Below are 15,264 nucleotides of genomic sequence, written 5' to 3'. Positions count from 1 at the left end.
GCTGCTCACGGGGAATTCCCGGGGACCACCGACTCCTGGTGCTCCAGAACGGATGCAAAAGTGGTGGCGCCCCCAGTGGAGGACCCCCTGCCACTGCAGCGCACATACAATGCCGTAACTTGGGCTAGGAGCGACCGGGAGAGCCGGGGCCGGTACCTATTCGTCCGCCTCGGCGGCGCGGAGACCCCACCCCTCATTTCTCACATGGCCCTCTTCTAGCGCCACCATGAGGCCGATTCTTGCAAAACACATTTTTGGACACTGCTCCTACAATTTTGCCCCTAAAATCACTCAAATCGGTACACAGTATGTCTACACTCATGTCATCAACATGGATCTGTCCCATATAGCGCTACCTTCAGGCCGATTTTTGAAAGCACATTTTTGGACACTGCTCCTCCAATTTTTCCCCTATTATCACGAAACTGGCTACACAGTATGTCTACACTCATGTCATCAACATGGATCCCTCCACATTTTTTGGGGACACTGCTCCCTACTCTTTGTGTATACATGTGACCTACGGTCGCTTATCTCCCGATTAGGGAGTCTTACTGGTACATTCATCATGTGAATGGAAAAAGTATTTTGGGGGGTTTTGGCTCTTCAGTGTCAAAACAACTGAAGAAGAAAAGAAAAAAAAAAGAAAGCAAAAGAAACAGTAATAAAAAGGGGTTGCATAGATAGATATTCCAGATAGATATAACATAGTTTGTTATCTATTTGTACATTTTGTAAAACTTCATTCACAAACTGAACTCATAGTAACTGATAATAGATAGAGATTTAACAGGGAGGAGGCCTTTTGGTTAGAGTGTCTGTCCTGTGACTGAGAGGTCGGGGTTTGATGCCTGGCCGGGTCATACCAAAGTCTCCTCGCTGCTTGACACTCAGAATCTAGGGATGGATTGGGTCTAAGTCCCTGCGACATACTTGTCGCAGGGACTAGATCACTTTGTCATGTTATAGTGTTATATATTGTATAGGAGGATTGACATACTGTGTGTGTGGAGGTCCAGGTTGATCACTGAAGAGAGGAGGTTCAATTATAGACCAGTCACTCTTCATAGACACACAGCTGGGTGTTGGAGACTCTGCTCTGTGACTTCTGGAATCAGACAAATGTTTATACATTTATCATGTGAATGAAAAAGTCATTTTTTGTATGTAGTATGAGAAAGTAAAACTTGTTGGTGTTGAAACAACAGCAAAAACTATAAAACATAGCAATAGAAACAGTAATAACAAGTATTGTGTTGTATAGACAGACAGAAGAGATCAAACACAGTAAGAACATTTTACAATTTAAAAAAATACTCAAATTAAATATCCTGGCTAAATGCAAAACTTAGTCATCATTACTATGATCATTTTTATTTGTATTTGTTATTATTGTTATTTTTTTTATTATTATTACCCTTACTATTACTTTGTACCTATGTCATTATCATTCTCTAGACGGTAAACGTGTACACTCTTATAACATATCTCTGTTTCTTGAATTGTTATCATCATGAAATGGGTATTCTTATCAAGTCCTTTATTTTCATATACATTCTTGTTTTTAAATTCTTTTCACTTTTTTTCTTCTTTTTTCTTTCTTCTTCCATCTTTTTTTTCTCTTTTTTTTGTTTTCTTTTATGAAAATAATAATAACAATAGTTAAGCCGTACACGATAGGGAGTTCCAATAGAAAAATATAAGCCTCGTGTACAATATAGGCTCTAATATAGCCGACTACAATTTCCCAATGTAGGGCAGCAGAGAGCCATATGGTCCGTGGTGGTTCTCAAAGTGAGGTCGGGGGACCCTCAGAGGGACACTGTGGGCTTATCAAGTGGTCCGTGGTGGTTCTCAAAGTGAGGTCGGAGGACCCTCAGAGGGACACTGTGGGCTTATCAAGTGGTCCATGGTCGGTTCTCAAAGTGAGGTCGGAGGACCCTCAGAGGGACACTGTGGGCTTATCAAGTGGTCCGTGGTGGTTCTCAAAGTGAGGTCGGGGGACCCTCAGAGGGACACTGTGGGCTTATCAAGTGGTCCGTGGTGGTTCTCAAAGTGAGGTCGGAGGACCCTCAGAGGGACACTGTGGGCTTATCAAGTGGTCCATGGTGGTTCTCAAAGTGAGGTCGGAGGACCCTCAGAGGGACACTGTGGGCTTATCAAGTGGTCCATGGTCGGTTCTCAAAGTGAGGTCGGAGGACCCTCAGAGGGACACTGTGGGCTTATCAAGTGGTCCGTGGTGGTTCTCAAAGTGAGGTCGGAGGACCCTCAGAGGGACACTGTGGGCTTATCAAGTGGTCCGTGGTGGTTCTCAAAGTGAGGTCGGGGGACCCTCAGAGGGACACTGTGGGCTTATCAAGTGGTCCGTGGTGGTTCTCAAAGTGAGGTCGGAGGACCCTCAGAGGGACACTGTGGGCTTATCAAGTGGTCCGTGGTGGTTCTCAAAGTGAGGTCGGAGGACCCTCAGAGGGACACTGTGGGCTTATCAAGTGGTCCATGGTCGGTTCTCAAAGTGAGGTCGGAGGACCCTCAGAGGGACACTGTGGGCTTATCAAGTGGTCCGTGGTGGTTCTCAAAGTGAGGTCGGGGGACCCTCAGAGGGACACTGTGGGCTTATCAAGTGGTCCGTGGTGGTTCTCAAAGTGAGGTCGGAGGACCCTCAGAGGGACACTGTGGGCTTATCAAGTGGTCCGTGGTGGTTCTCAAAGTGAGGTCGGAGGACCCTCAGAGGGACACTGTGGGCTTATCAAGTGGTCCATGGTCGGTTCTCAAAGTGAGGTCAGAGGACCCTCAGAGGGACACTGTGGGCTTATCAAGTGGTCCGTGGTGGTTCTCAAAGTGAGGTCGGAGGACCCTCAGAGGGACACTGTGGGCTTATCAAGTGGTCCATGGTCGGTTCTCAAAGTGAGGTCGGAGGACCCTCAGAGGGACACTGTGGGCTTATCAAGTGGTCCTTGGTCGGTTCTCAAAGTGAGGTCGGGGGACCCTCAGAGGGACACTGTGGGCTTATCAAGTGGTCCGTGGTGGTTCTCAAAGTGAGGTCGAGGGACCCTCAGAGGGACACTGTGGGTTTATCAAGTGGTCCATGGTCGGTTCTCAAAGTGAGGTCGGGGGACCCTCAGAGGGACACTGTGGGCTTATCAAGTGGTCCATGGTCGGTTCTCAAAGTGAGGTACATCCTCAAAGTCCCTCCTTCCCAAACAAAGACGAACCAACCAAGGGTGCACAAGGTGGCTGTGTGCGATGGACTAGAAATATCCATTTAAAACTATTGGTCATGTACACACAAACTAAGGCTCCTGTACACAGTGTTTGGTCTCAATTGTGTGAGCAGCTAAAGGGCAGACAATGGCCTAGAACAACCTAATGGTGCCTATTAAGACTCTAGTACACCCTTTGGCCTCGACAAGCCTGATCATCCTACTATAGCTAGTACCCCCCTCACCAACTTTGTGCTCCCACTTGATAAGCCCAGTGTCCCTCTGAGGGTCCACCGACCTCACTTTGAGAACCGACCATGGACCACTTGATAAGCCCACAGTGTCCCTCTGAGGGTCCCCCGACCTCACTTTGAGAACCGACCATGGACCACTTGATAAGCCCAAAGTGTCCCTCTGAGGGTCCCCGACCTCACTTTGAGAACCGACCATGGACCACTTGATAAGCCCACAGTGTCCCTCTGAGGGTTCCCCGACCTCACTTTGAGAACCGACCATGGACCACTTGATAAGCCCACAGTGTCCCTCTGAGGGTTCATGTAAAACTACTGACTTTGTACACGCCTGTGTACATTTCCCATAGATTCTATGGGACTTGAACACTTGCTCCTGCCCTTCGTGTACACGGTCTGTGCCGTGTCCCCTCAGAGGGACACTGTGGGCCCCCTGACCTCACTTTGAGAACCGGCCATGGACCACTTGATAAGCCCACAGTGTCCCTCTGAGGGTTCATGTAAAACTTAAAACTATTGCCCGTGTACACAGTGGTTAATCGCATGTGCAAGGATCTACAGAGCTGGCTGGAGCATGGAGCAGCCTGGTGGAGTCTGGTGCAGTCTACCCTGGTCTGGCCTATTCAAGCCAGATCTGGACAGTAATGGCCTGGTGGAGTCATCTAACTACCCCCTTTCCCCGGTCTATACTCCTACTCGGCAGGACTGGGCTCGACTTAGGTTTGCTGGACTCTATTGGGCTCTGGGGGGCTGTATTGGGCTCTGGTGGGCTGTGCTGTTCTGTGCTGGGCTCTGTTGTGCTATACGAGGCAGTACAATACTAAAGCCTAGACATGTTCATGTAAAACTATTGGCCGTGTACACAAAGTCATGTAAAACTTGCCCGTGTACACAGTGGCTTTTTCCTTGACCTTGCGAGTTAGGAGTGTCGTAGAGACACGAGACCGGGTTTGTTGGATTCAGCGTCAAAAAGTAAGTCAGGATATGTGTCTTTTATCCGAAAGAATGTGTAATCGTGTTGGTGGCGTGCAAATTTTGTGTCTTTTTCGCAATCATAAAGGGTTAAAATTGTCGGAGAGACACGAAACCCATTCCATCGGATCAGGCATCCTTTAAATATGAAAAGTGTTTCCTACGTAAAACAAACGGATTTCTTTAGATTTTTTTATTGATTTTAAGGACAAAAATCCGGGTTTCGGTGTCTTTTTCGCAATCGTAAAGGGTTCAAAGTGTCGGAGAGACACGAAACCCATTCCATCGGATCAGGCATGCTTCAAATATGAAAAGTGTGTCCGGCCTAAAACAAAACATATTTTTTAGATTTTTTTATTCATTTTAAGGACAAAGGGCCCGTTTTGACGCCTAAAACGACCCTTTCCCTTGACCGTTCGAGTTAGGAGTGCCGTGTACACAGGATCTACAGAGCTGGCTGGAGTATGGAGCAGCCTGGTGGAGTCTGGTGCAGTCCTGTGCACCCTGGTCTGGCCTATTCAAGCCGGATCCAGCCTACTGTAGGCTAGTGAAGCCATCCAACCTCTCCACTTCCCTAATCTATTCTCCCACTGTGCTGGACTTGGATGTGCTGGGCTGTGCTGGACTGGACTCTATCAGGCTCTGGTGGGCTGTTTTGGGCTCTGGTGGGCTGTTTTGGGCTCTGGTGGGCTGGGCTGGGCTCTGGTAGGCTATACAGGGCAGTACTGTAGTATAGCCTAGGCATGTTCATGTAAAACTATTGGCCGTGTACACTAAGGCATGACTTCTATGTAAACCATACTATATGGACAGTTTTTTTCTGCATGTCACTATGATGGAAAGCATCTTCAGCCTCACAATAACCATATTGAGTTACCACATGATTTTGTGTGCACGCCACAGCCAATAGTTTTACATGAATATTTCTAAGCTATAGTACAGTACTGCCCCATACAGCCTAACAGAGTCCAGCAAAGCACAGCACAGCCCACCAGAGCCCAATACAGCCCACAGGAGCCCAATAGAGCTCCAGCACACCTAAGTCCAGCCCAGTCCTGCCAAGTAGGAGTATAGACCAGGGAAGGGGGGTAGTTAGATGTCTCCACCAGGCCATTACAGGCTGGACCTGGCTTGAATAGGCCAGACCAGGGTGCACAGCACTACACCAGACACATCACTGTGACATCACAGGTGATATCATAGGTGACATCACCTATTTAAAAGTCCATATATGGGTATTCCCAGAATCCCTTTTATGCCCATGTATGAAGATCCCTGATGTCATTGATATATACTATATCACTGGCCAGATGGCCAAGACATGGCCCATATCTGTGTGGCTGGTTCAGACAGGGATCTCCATGTATGGGCATAAAAGGGATGTACTATATACAGTACATGGATCTCCATATATGGGTAACTGGTCCGATATACATCACTGGCCAAATGGCCAAGAATTGGCGCGACCTTCGCAAGGTCGCATGTCGCCCTGAGGCGTCTTACTAGTAATAAACATTATTTGTAGAGCACCTTTCATGACATGAAATGCTTAACAAGGCTGTACTTGGTCTCCACTTATGTTTTACTTCTACATCAAACCTCTTTGCCTAAAATAGCCGGACTGCAAGCTCAAGCTTGTAGATCTGCTATTTCCCTCAGAATAGGGGTGTAATGTACACCGTTCCCGTCACACAAAGATTCTGTTACAACAGAACTAAAGACGTTCCTATCACACATTCTGTTACAACAGGGCCCCCTGCAGTAGCTCTGAGGACCCCCTAGGGGTGCCGGACCCCCTATTGAAGACCCCTGACCTATCCCATAAATGGTAAATGGTGCATTTATATAGCACTTTTATCCAAGGCACTTTACATAGATTGTGCACTACATTCACCCATTCACACACACATTCATTACATTCACCCATTCACACACACACATTCATACAGCGATGGCAGAGGAAACCATGCTTGGCACCAACCTGCTCATCAGGAGCAGTTAGGGGTTCAGAGTCTTGCTCAAGGACTCTTCGACATTAACTCAGGGGGAGCCCGGGATCGAACTGGGAACCCTTCGTGTTCTAAAGACGGACCAACATACTATTATGAGTGTGGGCAGATGTAAACAGGCATACAAGACAACACTATGTGGTGTTTCTAGTTCATGGCAGGGCCGCTCCATTTGGTTCCATTAGTATACTCTGAGTTACATATACCCATATTAGGGTCCATTTGGTTCCATTAGTACACTCTGAGTTACATATACCCATATTAGGGTCCATTTGGTTCCATTAGTAGGGTCCATTTGGTTCCATTAGTACACTCTGAGTTACTTATACCCATATTAGTGTCCATCTACACCAGAACATGCCTAGGCTATACTACAGTACTGCCCTGTATAGCCTACCAGAGCCCAGCCCAGCCCACCAGAGCCAAAAACAGCCCACCAGAGCCTGATAGAGTCCAGCACAGCCCAGCACATCCAAGTCCAAGTGGGAGAATAGATTAGGGAAGTGGAGAGTTTAGATGGCTTCACTAGCCTACAGTAGGCTGGATCCGGAGCAAAAGCTTGTAGATCGGCTAATTGAGTATTTTCCATATTTCTTTTCCCGGTGGCGCTGGGGTCCCTGGGGGTCCCTGGAGCTCCAGGGGTCCCTCGGGGCCCAGGCGGTGGCCCTGCCGCCGGGGACCCCCTGGGTGCCGTCCCCGTCTCTCCCGGTCGCTCCGGGGCCGAGTTAAAGCCTTTTTAGCAGACTGCAGTTGCAGGGGTCTGCCACTAGGTGGCGCTCTATGAACGGCCGTCTCCGGGCCGCCGAGGCGGACGCGTGGGTACCGGCCCCAGCTCTCCCGGTCGTTCCTAGATCGAGTTACAGCATTTTATTTGCGCTGCAGTGGCGGGGGGTCCTCCACTAGGGGCGCGACCTGGTGCGTCGTTCCGGAGCACCAGGAGTCGTGGTCCCCGGGAATTCCCTGTGAGCAGCCCCTTTGGGGGGATCATTTGGTCATTTTTTAGCTTTTTGGCGGTGGTCCCCGGGGGTCCCCGGAACTCCAGGGGGTCCCTGGCTACTCTGCAGTCCCAGGCCGAGGCCCCAAAGTCGGACAGGAGCGGAGGTGGTCCCTGATCGGTAGTCCCCGGACTCTGCAGTCCGAGGCCAAGGCCCCAGAAACCCCTCAGGGACCCAGAGAGGTCCCCGAACCACACTTTGGGAACCAGCCAAGGACCCCTTTGAAACCCTGTAAGGCCCCCCAGAGGTCCCCGAACCACACTTTGGGAACCAGCCATGAATGTACTAGGCTGTTGTGAACCAGCCATGGAAACCCTGGGGGTCCCCAAACCACACTTTGGGAACCAGCCAGGGACCCCCTGGAAACCCGGGATCCCCACCAGGCTGCTCAAGGCTCCCGCCAGTCCTGTAGCTCCTCGTTGATGGGATTATCCACTGTGTACCCTAGTTTCTACATGCCTTAGTGTACACGGCCAATAGTTTTACATGAACATGCCTAGGCTATACTACAGTACTGCCCTGTAAGTTAGGCGATGTGCATATGCTATTCCTTTGGTCTTGGTTGCAAACACACCAACAAAACACAGTAAGTCCAAATGGAAAACAAACACACTTTGCACTGAGCTCAAACATGCTTCTCTCCTAGTGAACTCCAAAGAAAGACTGAGGCCACTTGGCAGGAGGCACTGATCAAAAGACAGGCACTAATTGACCACACCTGGCTTGGTGACCTGATTGGTAGGCAGGTGATGGTTGGTGTAGTAGTGTGTTGACAGCAAGGCTTATACAGGCCAACCAAACTGTGTCCCTGGCAGGTGCTTGTAGATCTGCAAGGTGCTTGTAGATCTGCTGTATTGGGTTGAGCCCCCCTCACCCAAAAAATATTTATGGAATAAATACATTAAATATATATGAATACGTGAAGGACAACTGCCTACATGCGGCTTACTTTGAATATGGATGGACAGAAGTTTTAGATTTTTACAATATGTTTGGAGCAATTTATTACAGATTTTATGCCCCTCACAAGTTTGGATCATGCACTGTACACGGGCAATAGATTGTGATTCTGTCTGTACACGGTGGGCTGTTCCAATAGCTTTGAAAATAGCCTGCCACACTGTGGAAATGTGCTTGAACTGCAAGATTCCTAGCAGTTATAATAAGGAACACATAAAAAGGAATAAAAGATCATCCAGAGAGCTGATGGGCGATCAAGTGGCGTCCATACGTAGATGGGGTCCCAGAGAACATGCAAAGCCCACCCCCTTATTTTTCACGCCCACAGGATCCATATGGTGGGCCATGGAAATTTGGTGCCGTACACCAGCAATAGCACTGGTTGTCGTGTACGCAAATATCGATAGGGGTAATAATAATAATCTGAACACTCTTATAACTAATCAATGTCTTAATTCATGAATAAGTAGGATAGGCATTCACAAGCTTTCAGCTTCAGCCTATTCCTTTTGATCACCTGTAACAATGATTATATGAATGTATGACCTGTATAATGAGATGATCAAATAAACTAAACTAAACTAAACTAAACATGACATCAGTTATTTGATATCACAAATAAATAAGCTTACAACATGTTGCTATGTGAATTTTCTTCCACGCTTGAGAAGTAAAACGATCAGCAGAAAACCTTCACTTTTTGGATAGAATGTTCACCAAAGGAAAGAAGTGATCGCTAACGGCGGATGCGGATCTTCCACCCAGTCGGAAGATTCTGGTTGACAATAGGGAGGAACCTCATCTCGGAGCTGCAAAGCAGTGGAGGAAGAGGTTCCGAAAGGAGCTATTGTGAGCTTGAAGATCTGCTTTTGGGTGGTGACATTGTTTTGGTGTTGTGTGTGACTGTATGAAAAGGTTCAGTGCAAATGTGATGAAATGTTTCCAATAAATAATGTCTTGTGTCCATAATGTTTGTACAGAACCAGACTGGGAACAGAACATGTAAATGACAGGTGACACCATGAATGTCCACAATGACATGAGAATAAGTAGAACAGAGAGCATATCTCCACCAGGCCGGGTTGGATACAGTTTAAGTGTAGATGTAAGTGGGCTAAAGTGGGCTGGTATAGCGCCACCATGGAAATATAAACATATTGCAGGGATTGGCTTCCTTGCCTATTGGCAGTGTGCACAAGAAATCTGGCTCTTGTCAATAAAGTATCTTGCTAGATTAGCCAAATCCATCCAGCCAGAGAGACAGACAGATCATGTTATAGTGCTATATATTGTATAGGAGGATTGACATACTGTGTGTGTGGAGGTCCAGGTTCACTGAAGACAGGAGGAATTCCTTTAGACCGGTCACTCTTCATAGACACACAGCTGGGTGTTGGAGACTCTGCTCTGTGACTTCTGGAATCAGACAAATGTTTATACATTTATCATGTGAATGGAAAAGTGATTTTGGGGGGTTTTGGCTCTTCAATGTCGAAACAACAGGTAAAACTGCAAAAACATAGCAACAGTAATAACATAGATAGAAATTACAGATAGATATAACATAGTGTGTTACATAGATATTATATAACATAGTGTTACATAGATAGATATAACATAGTGTTTTCCATAGATAGGTCATGTACACAAGCAGTCAGTCTGTATAGTGCAGCTTCACCACTGAACACCACATTGTGATTTGTACAACTTCATTCACAAAGTGCACACATAGTAACTGATAATATACTGTAGATAAAGATTCACTTCCGGACATCACCATGGCAGGACGTGTTTTTCGCTCACGCTCCGGAACCAAAACACCAAAGGCTTGGTTCATCCCACATTTTCTCCTATTTCTACTATGGATCACGGATTTATGCTATAAATCACCACAGATCCTAACACCAATGGAATACGAGAATCTTTTATGGGAAATGGACAAAACGGACGAAAAACACAGTGAGTTATATCTTCTTGCCAAAACGGTAGCTAAGCACCCGAGCTTTGGATCTCATGTTATTCAATCTTTGCTGGCTGCTAACCGGAACAAAAGGGACAAACCCCTGAATGGTTGTATGAGTCGATCTTTGATCTTCTTATTATTACTGCAATCAGGAGATTTAGAATTGAATCCAGGGCCTGTAGCTACCAGACAGATGACCCGAAGACTAGCTGCTCTCGCTACTGCAGCTGGATTGACGACGGCAGATCCTTCTTTGTCTGTGATCAGCGAAGCTAACGATGCTAACTTAGCTAGCTCCTCACTGATGAATCCTGAGGGACTAACAACGGGCTACTCCAGATGTCCTGACCAGCCGACCTCCGACGATCACACGGCAGTCGCCTCCGCGGACTCACGGATCGCCGAAGGACCCCCTGGCTCACGGACCCCCGGTGAACCCTCGGCGATCGCCCCCGCATGACTAGCTCAGCACGAGACCAGCATCATCAACGCAAGTCACACAACACCGGACCCCGGCGGCCCCACCGACCCACCCGACCTGCAGACGCACCCGGCGGACCCCTTCATGGACCCGGTGGACCCCCTCATGGACCCAGCACCCCAGAACAGAGTCTACATTAACTCTGCTCCACGCTGGCTAACGGAGAAGGCCAAAGCGCTGTTTTCAACCTGGGTTAAATCGGTGACCACGGGCCCTCACCACCCCATCCCCCAACTTTTCATGGAGACCCCTTTGTCCCTTTGTCCCCCTCTGAAGCCCCCAGAGACTGCAACCAACCCCCCCTCCCCCACCGACGCCGTTGCGAACACTTCCATAGACCTCGCCATGGACTTTGCCAGCCGCTTTGTGAAAAGAGGTATTCATATTATGCACTTAAACATAAACAGTTTGTTTGCTAAATTTGAACAAATCAAGCATATGGTTCACGAAGGTAAAGTCCATTTTCTAACCTTCTCAGAGACCAAACTTGATGACTCTATCACTGACTCTCAGATCGAAATTGACAACTACTCGGTCATCCGAAATGATAGAAACAGATTTGGTGGTGGTGTATGCATGTATGTTCATAACTGTATTAAGTATATCCCCCGCCCTGACCTACAACACAGCTCTTTAGAAACTGTATGGGTGGAAGTGATTCTTAAGAAAGCTAAAAACATACTAATCGGTGCCATCTATAGACCGCCCGACCAAAATGATTTCTATGAGTTACTGGAGGAGAGCCTTGCACCGGTGGACAATGTTGAAAAATACATTATTGGCGATTGGAACACAGACATGCTTCGTAAAGAAGCTCCTCTATTCAAAAAGTTCAATAAGCTATGTAATCAACAGGGTTTCACTCAGCTCATCACCAAGCCAACTAGGGTTACAGATAACTCTCAAACCACCATAGATCTCATTGTAACCACAGACAAATCTAAAGTCTCCGCGAGTGGGACTATTGAATGTGGTGGTCTAAGCGACCATGATATCATTTACTGCACCCGCAAAATACATAAGTCCAAAGCTGACGGCCACAAAACAGTTGAAGCTAGAAACCTCAAAACCTACTCTAGCGAAGCTTTTAACCACAAACTGGAGAAATCTGACTGGTCCCCAGTACTAGCTAGCACTCAGGTCGATGAAGCCTGGCTAGGCTTTAAATCCATTTTCAACACTACCCTAGACGAAGTGGCTCCTTTGCGTAGGGTCAGGGTTAAAGCCCGCTCACAGCCATGGTGGAATTCGGAAATCTGTGAATCAATGAAACTCAGAGACAAAAAATACTCTGAGAAACGCAAATATAATCACAAACTCAAAAAAGGCCCCAATAAACACCTTAAAGCCAAATTAGAAATAGTCAGTTTAGAGGCTAATAAACTGAGAAATCGGACAACCTCCTTAATCCTCTCTGCCAAAAAAAACTACTTGGATGAGAAAGTTGAGGAAAACATCCACAAACCACGAGACCTATGGAAGCTATTTAAAACCCAGCTAGGCTGTGGTGCTAAACTCAGATCCATAGCCAACAACATATCCATCCAAACTCCCATAACCCTCCTCACGGATAGTCTTGATGTAGCCAAAAATCTCAACATCTACTTCACCTCCATGGCCAAAAATCTGGTCAATAAACTGCCCGCTCCATCTGGGCTGTTTGGTGTTAGGCACATCTTGAAATTCTACAGGAACCTTGGGGTATGCAAAGACAACTTTAAACTTGCCACGGTGTCAACTGATGAAGTGTTTAAAAAACTGCGCACCCTACCTCAATTCAAGGCCGCTGGCCATGATAAAATTGCCCCCAAATTTCTCATAGACTCAGCTGCCACCATTGCCCCAATCATTACCCATATTATTAATCTATCTATCAAGCAGGGTTATGTCCCCCAGGACTTCAAATTAGCCAAGGTAACCCCCCTGCACAAAAAAGGCAGTAAACTTGACCCTGGCAACTACAGGCCAATCTCAATCCTTAGTTCCATCTCTAAGGTAATGGAAAAAATTGTCTATGAACAGGTGGCTAAATATCTTGAAGAGAATAAACTGATCTACGAGTTCCAGTCTGGCTTCAGAGAGTCCCATTCCACAGATACATGCCTCATCTATTTGAATGATTACATCAAACGTGAAATTCACGATGGCAAATATTGTGGCATGGTCATGCTGGACCTCCAGAAGGCATTTGACACCGTCGATCATTCTATTCTGATCGAAAAACTCAAAGCTATTGGTCTTGATAGCACAGCAGTGAGATGGATGCACTCTTACTTGGTGGGGAGGGAACAGATGGTGGAAGTCAACGGAACCCTGTCCCCCCCCTCCCAGTAAACTGTGGAGTACCTCAAGGGAGTATACTAGGACCACTGTTGTTCTTAATATACGTAAACGACATGTCATCTGCTTGTGACTGCAATCTGTTTCTGTTCGCGGATGACTCGGCTCTCCTAGTCTCAGGCAGAGACATTTTGCAGGTTGAAAAGGCCCTTAACTGTGAACTTAACAAGATCTGCACCTGGCTCAATGACAACAGACTCTCAATTCACCTAGGCAAAACTGAATGTATCCTCTTTGGATCTAGTCAGAAACTTAGCCTAGTTGAGAACTTCACAATTAAAGTAGGTGACACTGTGATAGAAAGAAAAAACCACATCTGCTACCTGGGTTGCATCCTGGAGGCTAACCTATCCAGTGAAAAAATGACCACCAAGGTAATCAATAAAGTCAATCAACGAATTCGCTTCTTGCAAAGAGTTGCCCCACTGATCAATATTAAATCCCGAAAGACACTAGGAGGTGCTCTTATTGGGCCCCTCATTGATTACGGAGTCCTTGTCTGGTATCGCGACGCCCCAGCTGCCTCAAAGCTAAAGCTCCAAACAGCCCAAAACAAACTAATTAGGGTTGTGCTTGGTCTCCCTCCTCTGACCCACCTTACCGAGCATCACCACGAAAGCGTGGGGTGGCTCAAAGTAGCTGACAGAGTACAGCATCTTGCAATGGGCCTGGTGTACAAGATACACTACACCTCCAAGATTCCCATGTACCTGACAAACTACTTCTTAAAGGTCAAGGATGTTCACGATCATAACACCAGAGGCAGCTCCACTAATCATCATCAGCGTAGATTTAACACTAAACAAGGCGCTAACTCGTTCTCCTGCTATACCATCAACATGTGGAACGCCCTTCCACAAGCCCTAAAGGAGAGCAATTCCCTAGCCTCCTTCAAAATTGGTATGAAAAGTCACCTTCAGACAGCAGCTACCCGTGACTTGTAAATAGACTAAGCCCCCATGCTCCCCCCCCCCCTTTTTCTTTGTATTCTGCCTTTTGTATTTGATGTTATGCTTTTGAAACTGATATTATCCTAGATAAAGTACTATGTTCTATCCGTCTGTCTTTCAATGTTATATGAGATACTTAAAGTGTGGTTCCTGTGGAAATAAGCCTCGGCTTTCTAGGATCTCCTTTTAGTTGACCTTGTACCAGTGATTTGTACTGTCATGAAACTGTACTTTTTTCTATTGCAAACTTCTAATAAATTCTTCAATCAATCAATCAATTGAACAGGGAGGACACACTGTAATTCATGTATTGCTTTGTAGTAGTTTACACATGCATGAGATCACTTGTGATGCTATAGCATTAGACTATAGAGCATCACAGTTTAAGCCCTGCCCGTCCTCACTCCAGTGTCGGAAGCATTTTCCCCATGCATTTCATCCATAGACATTTCATAAAGTATTTATTTAAAGGTCTTTTAAGCCTCTGACAAAGCCACCCCGGCTTGTGAGGAATCATGAATATGAACACTATTTTTAGCATGCAACGATTAATTAGAAAGCTGAAAAAAAGGGCAGGGTACAACTTATGTCTATGCATGGAGAAAATGCTTCCGACACCGGAGTGAGGGCCGGCGGGGATTAAACTGTGATGCTCTATATCTATATATTGTATAGAAGGATTGCCATACTTTGTGTGTGGAGGTCCAGGTTCATCACTGAAGTTAAGAGGTTCTGCCATATCTTCCTCCTTCTTGCTCTCCATGTTGCTCTTTATTAAACCTGTCAAGGTTACAGTCAATAAAATACATCAAAACAGTGTCCATAATATATGTTTTATCTCATTCTGTACAGGGCTTGACATTAACTTTTTTTCCCATTCACTTGTCCAGGCACAAAAGTCTGGATAAAAATGAGACATTTCACAGCAATTTCTTTCTTAAATGCATGCATAGGACTAGGACATTGAAATAGAATGAATAACAAAAGGACTGCTAACGATCCCCCTTGCCTTGTAAACCAGACTCCTCCAGAAATCTACATTTCATTTGAAATGAAACGCATATTTCCGGAGGAAGCTGGATTACGAGGCAACACATTCCTCCCTCCAGCCTCCACTCCATAGAATCACCAGTCCACAGTCTG

Source organism: Nannobrachium achirus (genome assembly GCF_963921795.1).
Source record: "Nannobrachium achirus genome assembly, chromosome: 10".
NCBI classification, from domain to species: Eukaryota; Metazoa; Chordata; class Actinopteri; order Myctophiformes; family Myctophidae; genus Nannobrachium; species Nannobrachium achirus.
Note: the sequence above shows the minus strand (reverse complement) of the source record.